Below are 13101 nucleotides of genomic sequence, written 5' to 3' on the forward strand. Positions count from 1 at the left end.
CGCACAAGTTGTGCTCTGGCGTCTCGGTGTAATGTATGATTTGTTTATTCAATAATCGCCTTAGTTTATTTTCTAAAGCGCGCATTGCAGTTTCTCCCTTTGTATTCTGACAAACAACCATCAAGCATAATAGCCTCTGGAGCTGAGCGAATACCAGGGAACAGATGTTTGGAGTGGAGTAAAGGCAACGAGAAATCAAAGGCAGCGTGCTGAGCCTTAATATCAAACATTTAACTCCCTGCATGCCCATACAGATCAAGAGCGCCCATCATTGTGTCACCTTAAGCTGCGGCTTCTTGGCGGGATGGGAGGATGCTCTCGGCCGGATCCACATAGCCACGAGAGGGAAAGAGTCACTGCGCATCAATCTCCTGTCTCTGTCTGCGTGTTTATGGAAACAATAGCTCTAATATAGCCCTGAGTTGGAAAACTGTAACGTCGGCTGTGAGTTAGTGATGTTCTAGTCAGAAACAGTTGCAAAGGGAATACAAGGCGCCATTTCCTTTTCACTAGAATCTGGTATCTCTTTCAGTTCTGATTGCAATTTTCAACCTTCCACCTTGCTCTTGTTCCATGCAAGACCACTCTTTGCATACACAGTCGGCCTCCTTTCTCCTGGCGTGTCACCTTAGCAGACAGCTCATCACCATTGCATTATGCTTCCTTTGCTTCCTACTGTCCCCCGCTCCAGATTAAAGACACATCACACTGGTATCATGCAAATGTCATCCCTGTGAGTTTGGGCTAGTTATAGACTGGCTTTGTGGATTCATAGTTAGCCTGCTTGTCTCTGCTCACTATCAAATGCCTCCACAATCACTACACTGAACCGGAACAGCCAACACAGCCCTTTAAGATGAGGTAGCAATACTTAGAGATGAATGGGGATGCAAAAGTTACTCAAACATCAATAATCAAAACGACTCAAGAAGTTGACAAAGTTGACTGTTTTAATATCAATTATCTAAAACAGGGAATACCTCGAACATCAATGGTCGTCTCACAGCATGATCTCAACAAAGTTCATAAAAAACATGAGTTATATAGCACAAACTCATCATTGCCAACATCAACCTACATGCTTTCTAACGTCATCCTACGTGGCAAACTACACACACCTAGTGGCAAATGTGATAGGCTTAGAGGGAACATCTAGGTATACGTTCCATACTAGTCTAGAAAAGTGATAGGGTCTCTAACATCAGGTGGGGCAACTAAGCCCTTCCGTCAATCAGGTCACTATGAACGTCACTAAATACACAATTTCCCATTGGTTATACAAGCTATAGGGCTCATAACTACGCGATGCCCTATAATTGGTTGGCACTCTTACATCCGTCAGTACGTTACCACCTATGCTAGCAACACGCAGGCTGGTTTCCAGGTGCTGGTGGGCTGGTCATAACCATAGCTTCCCACCAATTAGCATATCATCCATTATCACCTCAGTGGTCTGCATGACAATTAAGCCTTTGAACTTGGCTTTGGAAATGTTCTTTGCTCTGGAGAATATGAGGGAGTGGAGGCACACTCTGTCTCCTTGCATAGGTGTGGTTCGTCATGATTCTCAATTCTTACCCCCCCTCCGCCCCCACGTAACTGAAGACCACACATTTTAGCTCTGGTGCATTTAAAATACTATTGTTTAATGAACCTCTGACGTGCATGTCTTCTGAACAGGAGTTTTGTTCTTTCACACAATTATAACTAATGTCTGCTCATACCAGCCTGACACAGCCGTGGTTTCTTAGGGCTGTTCCAGCCTCTCCCTTCTGAGATTCACTTCTGTAATTCAATTGATTTCTCAACTGTGATGCACTGGAAAATGCCTTCCTTTTCTTAGTCCAGCTCTGCTATAATGCGTAGTGGAATCGTCCTAGTTCACTCACTCCTGTATATATATATGTTGGCGATTGCCACAATCTATTCACTACACAGCTAGCCTCAACAACACTTTGTCTGCTTGCGTTTCTTTGCATCTGTACACATGTAAATAACTTGATATCTTAATTTTTCTGCAGCATAAGCCTCTTCATCTGGAGCCTGAGATGTTATTGCTATTGCTATTGATATTTTATTTCTATTGCGTTCGTACACAAGTACACAAGTTCAGAGCGCGACAAGGCAATGGAGGGGAACGGGGAGAACAAATCAACAATCTTACTAGGCCCAGTGACCTTGAGAATGCACAAATGCATGGGAGAGGGGGAGGAGAAAAGTGCATTGAAAGGGGAGAAGTGAAAAGTGCAGAGCAAAGGAGAAACAGATAAATAATAATAAATAAATACATAATAAAGGCAACAAACAGTGGTAGTGCAGCCAGCAATTGGCAAGTGCTGGGTATAAAATAGCATGCAGGGTAGGTCTGATAAGTGCAGGAAGAAAATAGGGGGGTCTGTATGGGTACAAATACAGACCCCAGTGCAAGGGGTGGCCCGGAGGCAGTGTGGGAGGGTGGCAGGGTGAGCAGGTACCTGGGACCGGAGGACAGAGCGTGGCCAGGTGCATGGTGCCAAGAGAGAACAGATCAGCAGGGGACAGGGATAGCGAAGGCAGAAGCAAAGAGGAAAGTCGTGAGGTGCTACCGGAACCAGAGATGGTTCTCCTCAAGTTTTAAGTGGCAGGGAGTGTGTTCCAGAGGGAGGCCCCAGCTGAAGACAAAGATCTACCCCCAGCCCGTTTCCTTGAAAAACAACTGACCCTGAGGGAGTTAGATGTACTGAGGGAGTTAGATGTAGAGGAGCAAAGAGCTCGAGAGGGGAGGTATTTGCAGAGGGGTAGCTGAAGGTATTTTGGACCCAGGCCGCAGAAAGCCTTGTGGACAATGCAGAGGGTTTTGAATTTAATCCTTGGATCCACTGGAGCCCAATGGAGAGATTTCAAAGCTGGAGAGATACGATTCCAGGGCTTGAGGCCAAGGACAAGTCTTGCAGAGGGTGGAGGGTAGAGGCAGGCAGATTTAGAACAAGGCTGTTACAATAGTCCAACCTAGAGAGAACCAGAGCTTGGGAGACCAGGGCTTCTGGGGGAAGGAGAGGAAAGGCAGAGTACCTCTGAGGAGGTGCAGTAGGAAACTTGACTTTTTAGAGACATCAGAGATGACCCTGAGATTTTTCACCTCGCAGGTGGGGGTAGGAGGACGGCCAAGGAAAGCCGGTCAGAGAGTGAGGGGAAAGGATGGTGAAGGTGTGCCGATGAGGAGGATCTCCGTCTTGCTGGTATTCAGACAAAGATCATTGGTGGCACATCAATCTTGAATGGCAGTTAAGCAATCAGAGATGAGACAGGGAGAGGAGGTGGCCAAGGGCACCCTGAAAATGAGTTGACAGTCGTCAACATAGCTCTGGAAATTTGAGCAGAAAATGGCAATGCAGTGGGTGAGAGTCGCCAGGTATTGGTTGAAAAGCCTGGGGAACACCACAGGTAGAGAGGAAGAGAGATGTCAGGAAGGACCCAAGTTGGACCTCGGAGGGTTGATCAGAGAGGAAAGAGGTCAGCCAGGCCAGAGCCTGATCAGTGATACCCAGGTTATCACAGAGACGGTTGAGCAGGATGTTATGGTTGATCGTGTCGAAGGCAGAAGAGTGATCAAGGAGGATGAGTACAGAAGGAATGTTAGAGAGCAGATCTTCACGGATGTTCACGAGAGCAGTTTCCGTGCTTCTGGTGGCTCAGAAGCCAGACTCGTGGTCATGGTGACACCCAACAGAATTGGAATGACGTCTAAACTGAGATATGGCCAACTTTTCCGACAAGAAAGATCAGCTGTCAGTTTCTTGAGAAGAGGATGCACAAGGGAGTGCTTCAGAGGGGAGGGGAAGGATCCTGAGGCAAATGAGTGGTTGCAAAAATCAGCAAGGGCTGGAGCGACGGTGTCAGTGTGATCTTTGATGGTTTTAGAGGAACAGGGATGAACCTGTTTTGACGAGGCTTTCAGAGATCAGACTTGTCTAGCGACCTCATCAGGGGGGAAAGAGGAAAGGGCGAGAAGGAGGTTGGGGGGATGGCTGAAGGAGGGTCAGCAAGCACAGATGGAGAGAGGAGAGGGGGGGGTGGAGAGGGTGGACATGATGGCCTGGGTTTTTGAGATAAAGTGAGAGGCAAGGGCATTGCAAATAGCCTGGGAGGCAACATGAAGGGTAGAGACTGCAGCAAGGTTGGCCAGCTCCTTGCAGATTTTAAAGAGTTTGGCTGAGTTGTTAGATGCCGCTGAGACACAAGCTTGAATTTGGACCCTCTTCTTGGTGAGGACAGAGAGTCGGTATTGCCTTCGGAGCAGGCAAGAGGCCTGTTTGACAGAGGATGAACAAGAACCCCTCCATTTCCTCTCAGCCGCACTACACTTATGTTTAAGTGTAGCTAAATCGGAGTGATACCAGGAATGGCACTTGGCTTTGGACTTCAAACGGATCCTCATGACAGGGGCAAGAGCATCAAGAGTATCAGAAATTGAAGAGTAGATCAGAGACAGGGCTTTGTCAGGATGTGAGACAGCCAGAGGTGGGGGGTGGAGGGGAGAAGGTGGCAGCGAAAGCCTCAACTGACACACGCTTCATCAGCCGGATATCCGAGAAGGTAGGTGGCAGTGTTGGTGTAGGCTTGGCTTGGGGGGAAGAGAGGGAGAGATGAGAAGAGAGGAGGGAGTGATCGCTCCAGGAGAGAGGAGTGGTCAGAGGGATGGAGAGGGGGAGGTCAGAGGAGATCAAGACATCGAGTGTGTGTCCTGAAGAGTGAGTCGGGCCATAGGGGAGGATTGACAGGGAGAGGGAGTCACAGAGGTCACGGAAGAGTACAGAGGAGGAACAAGGAAAGTCTAAATGGATATTGAGGTCACTGAGGAGGAGGAGTTGAGTGGTAGAGGCCAGGAGAGAGGAGGAGAGGTCCGGCCAGTGAGAGAGAAATGAGATGATTTTACCAGGAGGCTGGTAGATGGTAGCCACAGTAAGAGAATGGGTAGGAGAGAGAGAGAGAGCCCTCAGACAGGGCATTCAAAAGAGGGGTAGGTCTGAGTCGGAATAATAGAGGCAGGAATCCACTCAGGAAAGATCAGGGCTACCCCCCCACTGGACCGGGAGGTTCTGGGTGTGGAGAGGATCTTGTAGCCATCACGGAGGAGAGTGTCAAAGCTTGTGACAGAGCTGGCTGTGAACCATGTCTCAGTAAGACCAAGGAAATCAAGGTCTAGTTCTTCAAGGAGGTGGCAGATGTCAGAGGAGTGTTTGACAGCAGAGCGAGAGTTGAGAGTGGCAATATGAAGAAGGTTGCCAGCCTTAAAGACCTTCCGGGGAGGGGTACAGATCAGAGGTACACCCTGCGGAGGAGATAGAGGCCTAGGAGGGGCAGAGGAGGAGGAGAGAGAGGGCAAGGTAGCCAAGGTGGGAGAGGAAGGGACAGTAGGAGATGAGAGGAAATGTATGAGGTGAGGGTTTCGCCTATCAAAATGGAGAATATTGGCCTGAGGGCCTTGGACCATGACAGTGCCATTAAGGTAGACATTAATAATGACTTAAGAGGAGTCGAAGGAAGGGGGCATTGCCGGACGCAAATGAAAAAAATGGCCGCCTGAGAGAGTAGCTGCGCCGTATGATATAAATCCTGCAGAAACTCCTGTGTATTCAGAGAACAGACATCTACGTGTTGCGGTGGGCGAGAAAGCTGAGGTGCCAGAGTGCCGGCGGCTCCCCTGCGGTGGAACAGTGCCTGGTAAATACTGAGAAAACCTGTGATAAAAAGCCGGGGTGGGAAGCGTTTGTGAGGCCTGCATCCCCTCCCCCACCCGCGGCAAGCTCACTGTCCTCCGGAATGAACCAAGCAGGCGCATACGACCTGGAGAGGCATCACAAGCTAAGGAGTACAGTGCAGTGGAGCTGCGATGGGAGTGCCCAAACACGGAGACTGGTGGTGAAAAGTGTACGAAGGTACCCGAAGCGGGTTGCACCCATCATTTGTACAGAGGCCCAAAGTCTCCATGAGTGGTCGGAGGGGCGGGATTCCACTGCCCGGCGGCCGCAGTGTGTGCTGCTGGTGAGCTGCTGGCCAGCCGGATCGAGGGCAAGCCCCCCCACTCTTCAGATATGGTCCAGCAGGTGTGTGTACGAGGCAGAGATCTAGAGGTATGCTGGATATGCTGGGCGGAGGTCCTAATAACAACCTAAGAATAATACAACAAGCGTGACGTCCCCCACTGACATCCTACTCTTTGGGGAACAGATCTGCTACAGTGAGGGGGTCGGGAGTGCATGAAGTTGTGGAAGAAGCCCTACAACATACCCTAGCTGGCGGCAAGCCTGCTGGGACTATAAGACTGTGAGTCAATATACTTGGAAAGGTGGCGAGTGGCTCCACAGTGGACTGCAGCACTATACACTGACACCCCTCAGCACAATTGAGTGGTAGACGAAGGACCAAATACTGCCCCCAGCACAGGCAGGAAGCATCGCACCAAGGCCCAGCCTGGGGTGGTAGCACCCCAAACACACAGCCCACGCTCAGTATGCCAAGAGGCAATAAAAGTAATAAAAAGGGACCCATGGACACATTTACTAACGTCACCCTGGAGGACCAAAACGCTGGAGTTGCCAAACCAGAGGCACACAGCGCTAGAGTTGAATCACCAGATCTCTTTATGGTGTCACCACATGTGGGATTTGCCGCAGTAAATACCAAACTGGATGAAATAGGAAGCACTATCTCGTTCATTAAAGCAGACCTCCATCAGGTGAACGCACGTGTACTGGAAACAGAGAACCGGATAAGCACTGTAGAGGACACTGTGATAAGCCATGGCAAGGATATGGAGACCATCAAAAAGAACCTGAAACTAGTCCAAAGGAATTGTGAGGATTTGAAATCTAGGTCTGCCGTAAAAATATCAGGGTGGTCGGGCTGGCAGAAAAACTAATTAATGTCCCAATTGAGCTGTATATGGAAGAAGTAATCCAGACAGTCCTCCCTGATGCACATCTCTCACAGAAGTTCTTGATTGAGAGAGCCCACCGAGCCCTGACGTATCCCCCAAAACCTGGGGCACCGCCATGCACAGTCATTGCCCGCCTCCTTAATTACTGTGACTGGGATATGATTCTACGGCTGTCTCGATAGAAAGGTACCCTAATATATGACTCCACCAGGATACATATTTACCCTGACTTTTTAAATGGGATACAAGCTGCTCGCTGCAATTTCGATCAAGTCAAGAGAGCACTCAGGGCACCATCTATCCCCTATGCAATGATGTTCCCCGCCAAGGTATGCCTGCAATATGCTTTCAAGACGCTTTTGTTTTAGTCCCCTGACGAGGCCATGGGGTACATCGAGCAGAATATTCCGCAACTTGTACATGATAAGAACCCACTACCCAGGTCCAGCACATGAAAACAAACCGGGAGCATGAGAATACACAATAGGCTAACACTCCTGGATACACAAAGTTAGAGGTGCGGCGGCCCGTAAGGCGGTCTGTTTGGCACACGGAAAAGGGCGGAATAGCCGTACAGAGTGGCCCATTTTCTCAAAGTTTGAAGATTTTTGAGGGGTCTACACTGTCCAGTTGGGGGGATGGTGAGGGAGGGGGTGGGAATGGAGATGGGCCAGTTGTCCATGGTGTGTACAGGATGAGGCATTCTATGGAACGTGGACCAGGAACATACAGGCTGATATGGGAATTGGATTTAGACAGGAGTGGGAATGGAATGCTATACACGAAAACACTGATGGGTGTGGCACATGCAACATGGCACTGCAAGAGTTAAGTGGGAAACTGCGACATACTTACGATACCAATGTTAAGGCTACTGGATATGTAAGAGATTAAACTGCTCACTTGGAACATACAGGCCCTGGCACACCCGATAAAAGCAAGAAAGATACTTGCGTATGCAAATTGATATAAGATCGACATACTTTTACTGCAAGAGACACATGCCACTAGGAAGGTCACAGATGTATTTGCAGAAAACTGGGGCCATACAAAGGTAGCCACAAATTACTCCTCAATGGTGAGAGGAGTCCTCACAGTTGTACACAAGTGGGTTAACTTCCAGATGTCCAAAACTCTAACAGACGACGATGGCCTCTATGTGATTGTCTGGGGGTGTCTATACAACAGGGTAGTCATACTAGTTAATACGTATGGCCCTAACATAGATTGCCCAGAGTTCTACCTCTGTATTGTGGAATTGATATCGCCTCTGGGAACATTAGCCGTGATATAGGGAGGGGACCTCAATGTAATTCTAGACCCCAAATTGGACCGATCGACAGGGAGCCGCAAGCTGTTCACTAAAGCTGCACTGACGCTGGAACAAGCTATGGCTACACTACCCTTTTCAGATGCATGGACAGAGTTGCACCCTCTCAAAAGGGACTATACACTCTACTCGGGAGTACATGTGTCTAGCTCACGTATTGACTATTCGTTATGCTGCCCCAAGCTTATATCAGAGGTGGAACAGAGCTCAATCCTCCCACGTATGCTGTCGGATCACTCCTCAGTACTCCTGAGACTGGCACCAAAAGATATGTAGTGTACCACCCGAACTTGGCGCATGCCCCCAGAACTAATGAAGGAGGAGTCAGTGATTGAACCACTTGGAATTGAAATAGAGGACTTTTTTGTGTGAAATACAGGCACAGTACTGACCCAGAGTACGGCCTGGGAAACATTCAAAGTTTGGCTGAGAGGCCAGTTGATGGGGACAGCCTATGGGGCCCTAAGAGAAATCAGAAAGTACTTATGCCAGACTGAATGGGAACTAAGGGCCCTGGATATCCAGCAACTAGTGATCGCAGGGAAAGGGCACCTAGAAAAAAATACAAGAACAATTGGAAAAATGTAACTCAACCTGCGAAAGCAAGGAAGTATGGGGAGTGGAACAAAGCGAGTAAGGCTATGCCAACCCTTATGAGAAAAGAACAGGGAGCGAGACATATTACCAGTATTTGTGATTCTGCAGGGACAGTGCAGACAGCCCCAAATACAATTAATAGAGAAATCAAACTGTTGTATGCCAAATTGTATGCTAATGTGGACACAGTGACCCGAGGAGAACTTCCAATTTACATGGACTCCTTCCGCTGCCCAAATTGGGGGAATCAGAAAGGTCACTGCTAGAACTCCTATTGACGGCCAAAGAAATTGAAGAAGCCATCTCGGATCTGCATGCCAGTAAAGCCCCTGGATCAGATGGTATCCCGCTTGATTTCTACAAGGTGTTCAAATCTGAGAGGGCCACCAGACTGCTGGGAAGAGGCGCTCGAAAGGGGAGAGTTACTGAGTACCATGAGAGAGGCGATAAAAACTGTCTTGCTAAAGCCCCATAAACCTCCTCAAGACCCCGCATCCTATCGCTCGTTATCATTGATTAATGTGCCCACACATGAACAAACAAATCCACACAGACCAAAAAGGATTTATCCCGACCCGATTGATGGCACTGAACTTGCAGAGATTTTTCGTGATCACGTCACAACTGGACCCGAACGCTAAAGCAGCTGCAATTACTCTAGATGCCGAAAAAGCGTTTGATTCTGTGTCCTGGAGTTATATGTTCTCAATGCTGGGTAAATTGGGGTTTGGTCCAATGTTTATGTGTTACATACATCTGCTATATAAGAACCTGGCAGCAATGGTAAGAACTAACAACACTCTATCATCTCCCTTTGTGTTGGGTAGAGGCACCCGGCAAGGTTGCGCCCTGTCCCCTCTCATATTTGCGCTCAAGAAAGAGGGCATGGCCATTAAGGTCAGACATGAACATACATGTAGGAGCATCCGTATTAGAGGGGTTCCCCAGCAACTGTCACTATATGCAGACGATAGGATGGTGTATGTTAGGTGTATGCAAACACATCTACCCCCGATCCACGTATTCTGGCTACAAAATTAACCAAAGTCAGAGATAATTCCACTGACGCCAACTACAGGGCAGTCTCAAGCTACATCCGATTTTAGATGGTCCCCTACCACAGCATGATACCTGGTTTTAATAATGGCCACTGACAGACAGACCCTATACACCAATAATTACGAACCTTACCTTCAACTCCTGGAACACAAACTAGCTGTCTGGGGAACACTGGCAATATCCATGTACGGACGAGTGGCCCTGCTCAAAATGGTGATGGTGCCCAAGTTGTTGTACATGTTCTGTGGAATTCCCATATGGCCGGGCAGAGATTTTTTTCAGAGGTTACAGATTACAGAGACTAACGGTTATCTTTGTATGGGGTGGGAAATCAGTTAGACTTAAATAGCCCAGGATGTGCAAAAGATATGAAACAGGTGGATTGGCAGCCCCAGACTTCATATTATATTTTCATGCTGCACAAGCACACATTGCAAAGTACTTGGGGGACACCAGAGAAAAACATGCGCACGTGTGGGCCGAGAAATTTGCGGTAGCCCCAGTTAACATTCAAGCAATGCCATTTACAAAAAATAAAGGAAATATTAGGGAAGTAGGTCATGTGAGATCCACAGTTCGTGCCTGGTCAGCACTATTTACAAGGGTGGGATGCGTGAACCCATACTGGCCATTTACCCCCTTGTGGGACCACCCCGACTTGGAATCCACATTTGATATGGCCTTGCAGCGCAAATGGGACCCAGACAAAGAAATGAGAATAGGAGACTTATACCCAGAGGGCAAATTTGCGACACTCGCAAGAGTGCATAATCAAGTGGGGTCGGGCCTCATTACCACGCTGCGATACTACCGTATGAAAGCAGCTTGTAAAAAGAAATGGCCGTTGTTTCCCGAGGCTCCCTGATACACACATTCTTGACTGCAGTTATGTCACAGGAGGGTTTTACAGGTACGGTATCCAGACTATACAAAGCAGTCCAAGAGCATACCCCATCAGGGAACTCTATGAAACAAACATGGTAGCGGGATCTTGGCACCACCATAGAAGATGCCCAACGGGCCAGATACTGTCAGCATACTAAAGCCATCTTGATTAACTCTAACTTTAGATTAATTTAGTTTAAAATACTAAATCATCTACATATAACCCCTGAAAAAGATCTCCAAGTTCGACCCTACCCTCCAAGTAGCTTGCCCCAAATGTGGTGTCCCCAATGCGAATTCAATGCATATGTATTGGGAATGTCCCCCGATAAAGGCCTTCTGGGAGGACGTAGCTAGAAACATAAGTGATATTACAGGGCTACATATTCTGGCTGTCCCACATAAATATCTCCTGGGCGATATAGGGAAGGCTTCAGTTAAAATCTGTACATTTGTTGCTGTTGCAGGGGCAGTGACCAAGAGAAATATATTGCAATCATGGAAATCCAAAGGAGCCCCCACTCAGGCATGGCTGCGGGACTTATTATATGTTCAGGATACTGAAGAACAATACGTTAACAGTGTTATGCCTACCAATAGACCTAAAGACACCTGGGCTCTGCTATGAACCTACCTGAGAGACAATCAAGAAGGCGGTTCTGAGGACTCCTCATAAACGTTTGAAAATATTGTTATACTTATGACATGTATGTTGAAAAGTCAATTGCTCTGTTGCTATATACCTATTGAGTCCACTCCCAAAAGGTTTTGTGAATGTGTCTATCTATCAGCAAAAAATAAAGGTTTTAAAAAACAAGAGGAGTCGAAGGAAGCCATGAGAACTTCCCAGCGAGTGCCACCATTAATGGGAGAGGATGAGATAGGACAGAGCACAGAGATCATATGAAGAGTCCATAGATCTGGCTAAGGAACGACAAAGAGGATGTTGGTGAGGGTCTGTCTGGAGGAAGTATTGGAGTAGATGCTGGCGATGGGAAGACCAGGGTTAGAGGCCTAGATAACCCTTTTTCCTACCAGACTTAATAAGAAGGGAAGGATAGTCAATGGGGAATCAGTTGGAAAAGATAGGAGAAACATAAGCGCCATGGGGTGGAAGCGAGGAGAGGATGGATAAACTAAAAACAGCAAGATTTGACTTTCTAGCAAAAACAGCAAGATTTTACTTTCTAGCAAAAAGCAAATACAGCAAGATTTGACTTTCCAATCAGGGATTCAGATGTTAGCAAAGGGTTTTACGAAGCACTGTGCATCAGGATGACAACATGTGAGTAACAAGCAGAAAGAACAGTGATAGTCAAAGGTGGTAAGAGTGAGTCCAGAAGGAGGGAACTAACCCATATTTCTGGAGGTGACAATGTCAAGGCAGTCCAGATTTCTTAGAGGAGTGAGGTGGCAGCATCATTGTGGTTAAGGAGTAGGGAGGACCCCAATTAGCACTCCGTAAGCAGACAGGGAGCAGACAGGGGCCTTAAAAGCGGGCCTTGCGGAGAGGGCTGACTAAAGCCTGCCGGTCCCAGGTTGGATGGAAGAAAACACTCAGCAACCAATGGGAGTGCTGCACAGGGAGAGGTAGTTCAGCCAGACTGCTTACACAACAACGAAAACCATGGTGGCCATCTTGGAAGGGCCAAAAATCAGTCAAATAAGCAGGCAATAGTGGGTAAACTCATGCTTTCAAAATAGCAAGGCAGCTTTAGGTATTAAAAAGCTAAAAGAAAATGGCAGCACAATGAAAATGCCCAACAAAACAGTGCTTTCTGAAAAATGTTAAGCACATTTCGTTTGTTCTTAATTTTTTCAATTTTCAATTTTTCAGGTTCAATAATTCCCCTGGAAGTGCAGTAATGCACAGAAAGTGTACCTACCTAATGGAGGGGTCAGCGCCAGGCACAAACTCCACATGTGCAGGAAACAACAGATGGCCAGGAGGGTGGAAACAGGACCTCTCTCTCAGTGAAATGTTACTTATCTTTGATACTTTCTTGATACCTATAGAATGTCTATGTTCTCTTGTCTCTGCATCTCTTCTGTGTGTGTCAGTATTACTTTGTGTGACGTCACCAATCTGCACTTTTGCTAATTTCTGTCTCTTATTCTAGGATTTCATTCAAATGGCCATCATACTGTCTTGTATGCAGGTATGGCTTTCTCAATGGGAACCTTGCTTCCAGGATTCTCCTTGGTATTGTTTTTTTCACTGGTACTGCACATACTTCTCACTCTGGTTCCCAACATGTAGGCAATATGGGCGAGATGCTTGAGGTGGGGGTACTTAGCTCCTTCTCTACAT

This window comes from Ambystoma mexicanum, chromosome 4p (genome assembly GCF_040938575.1).
Source record: "Ambystoma mexicanum isolate Mex_15411 chromosome 4p, UKY_AmexF1_1, whole genome shotgun sequence".
NCBI classification, from domain to species: domain Eukaryota; kingdom Metazoa; phylum Chordata; class Amphibia; order Caudata; family Ambystomatidae; genus Ambystoma; species Ambystoma mexicanum.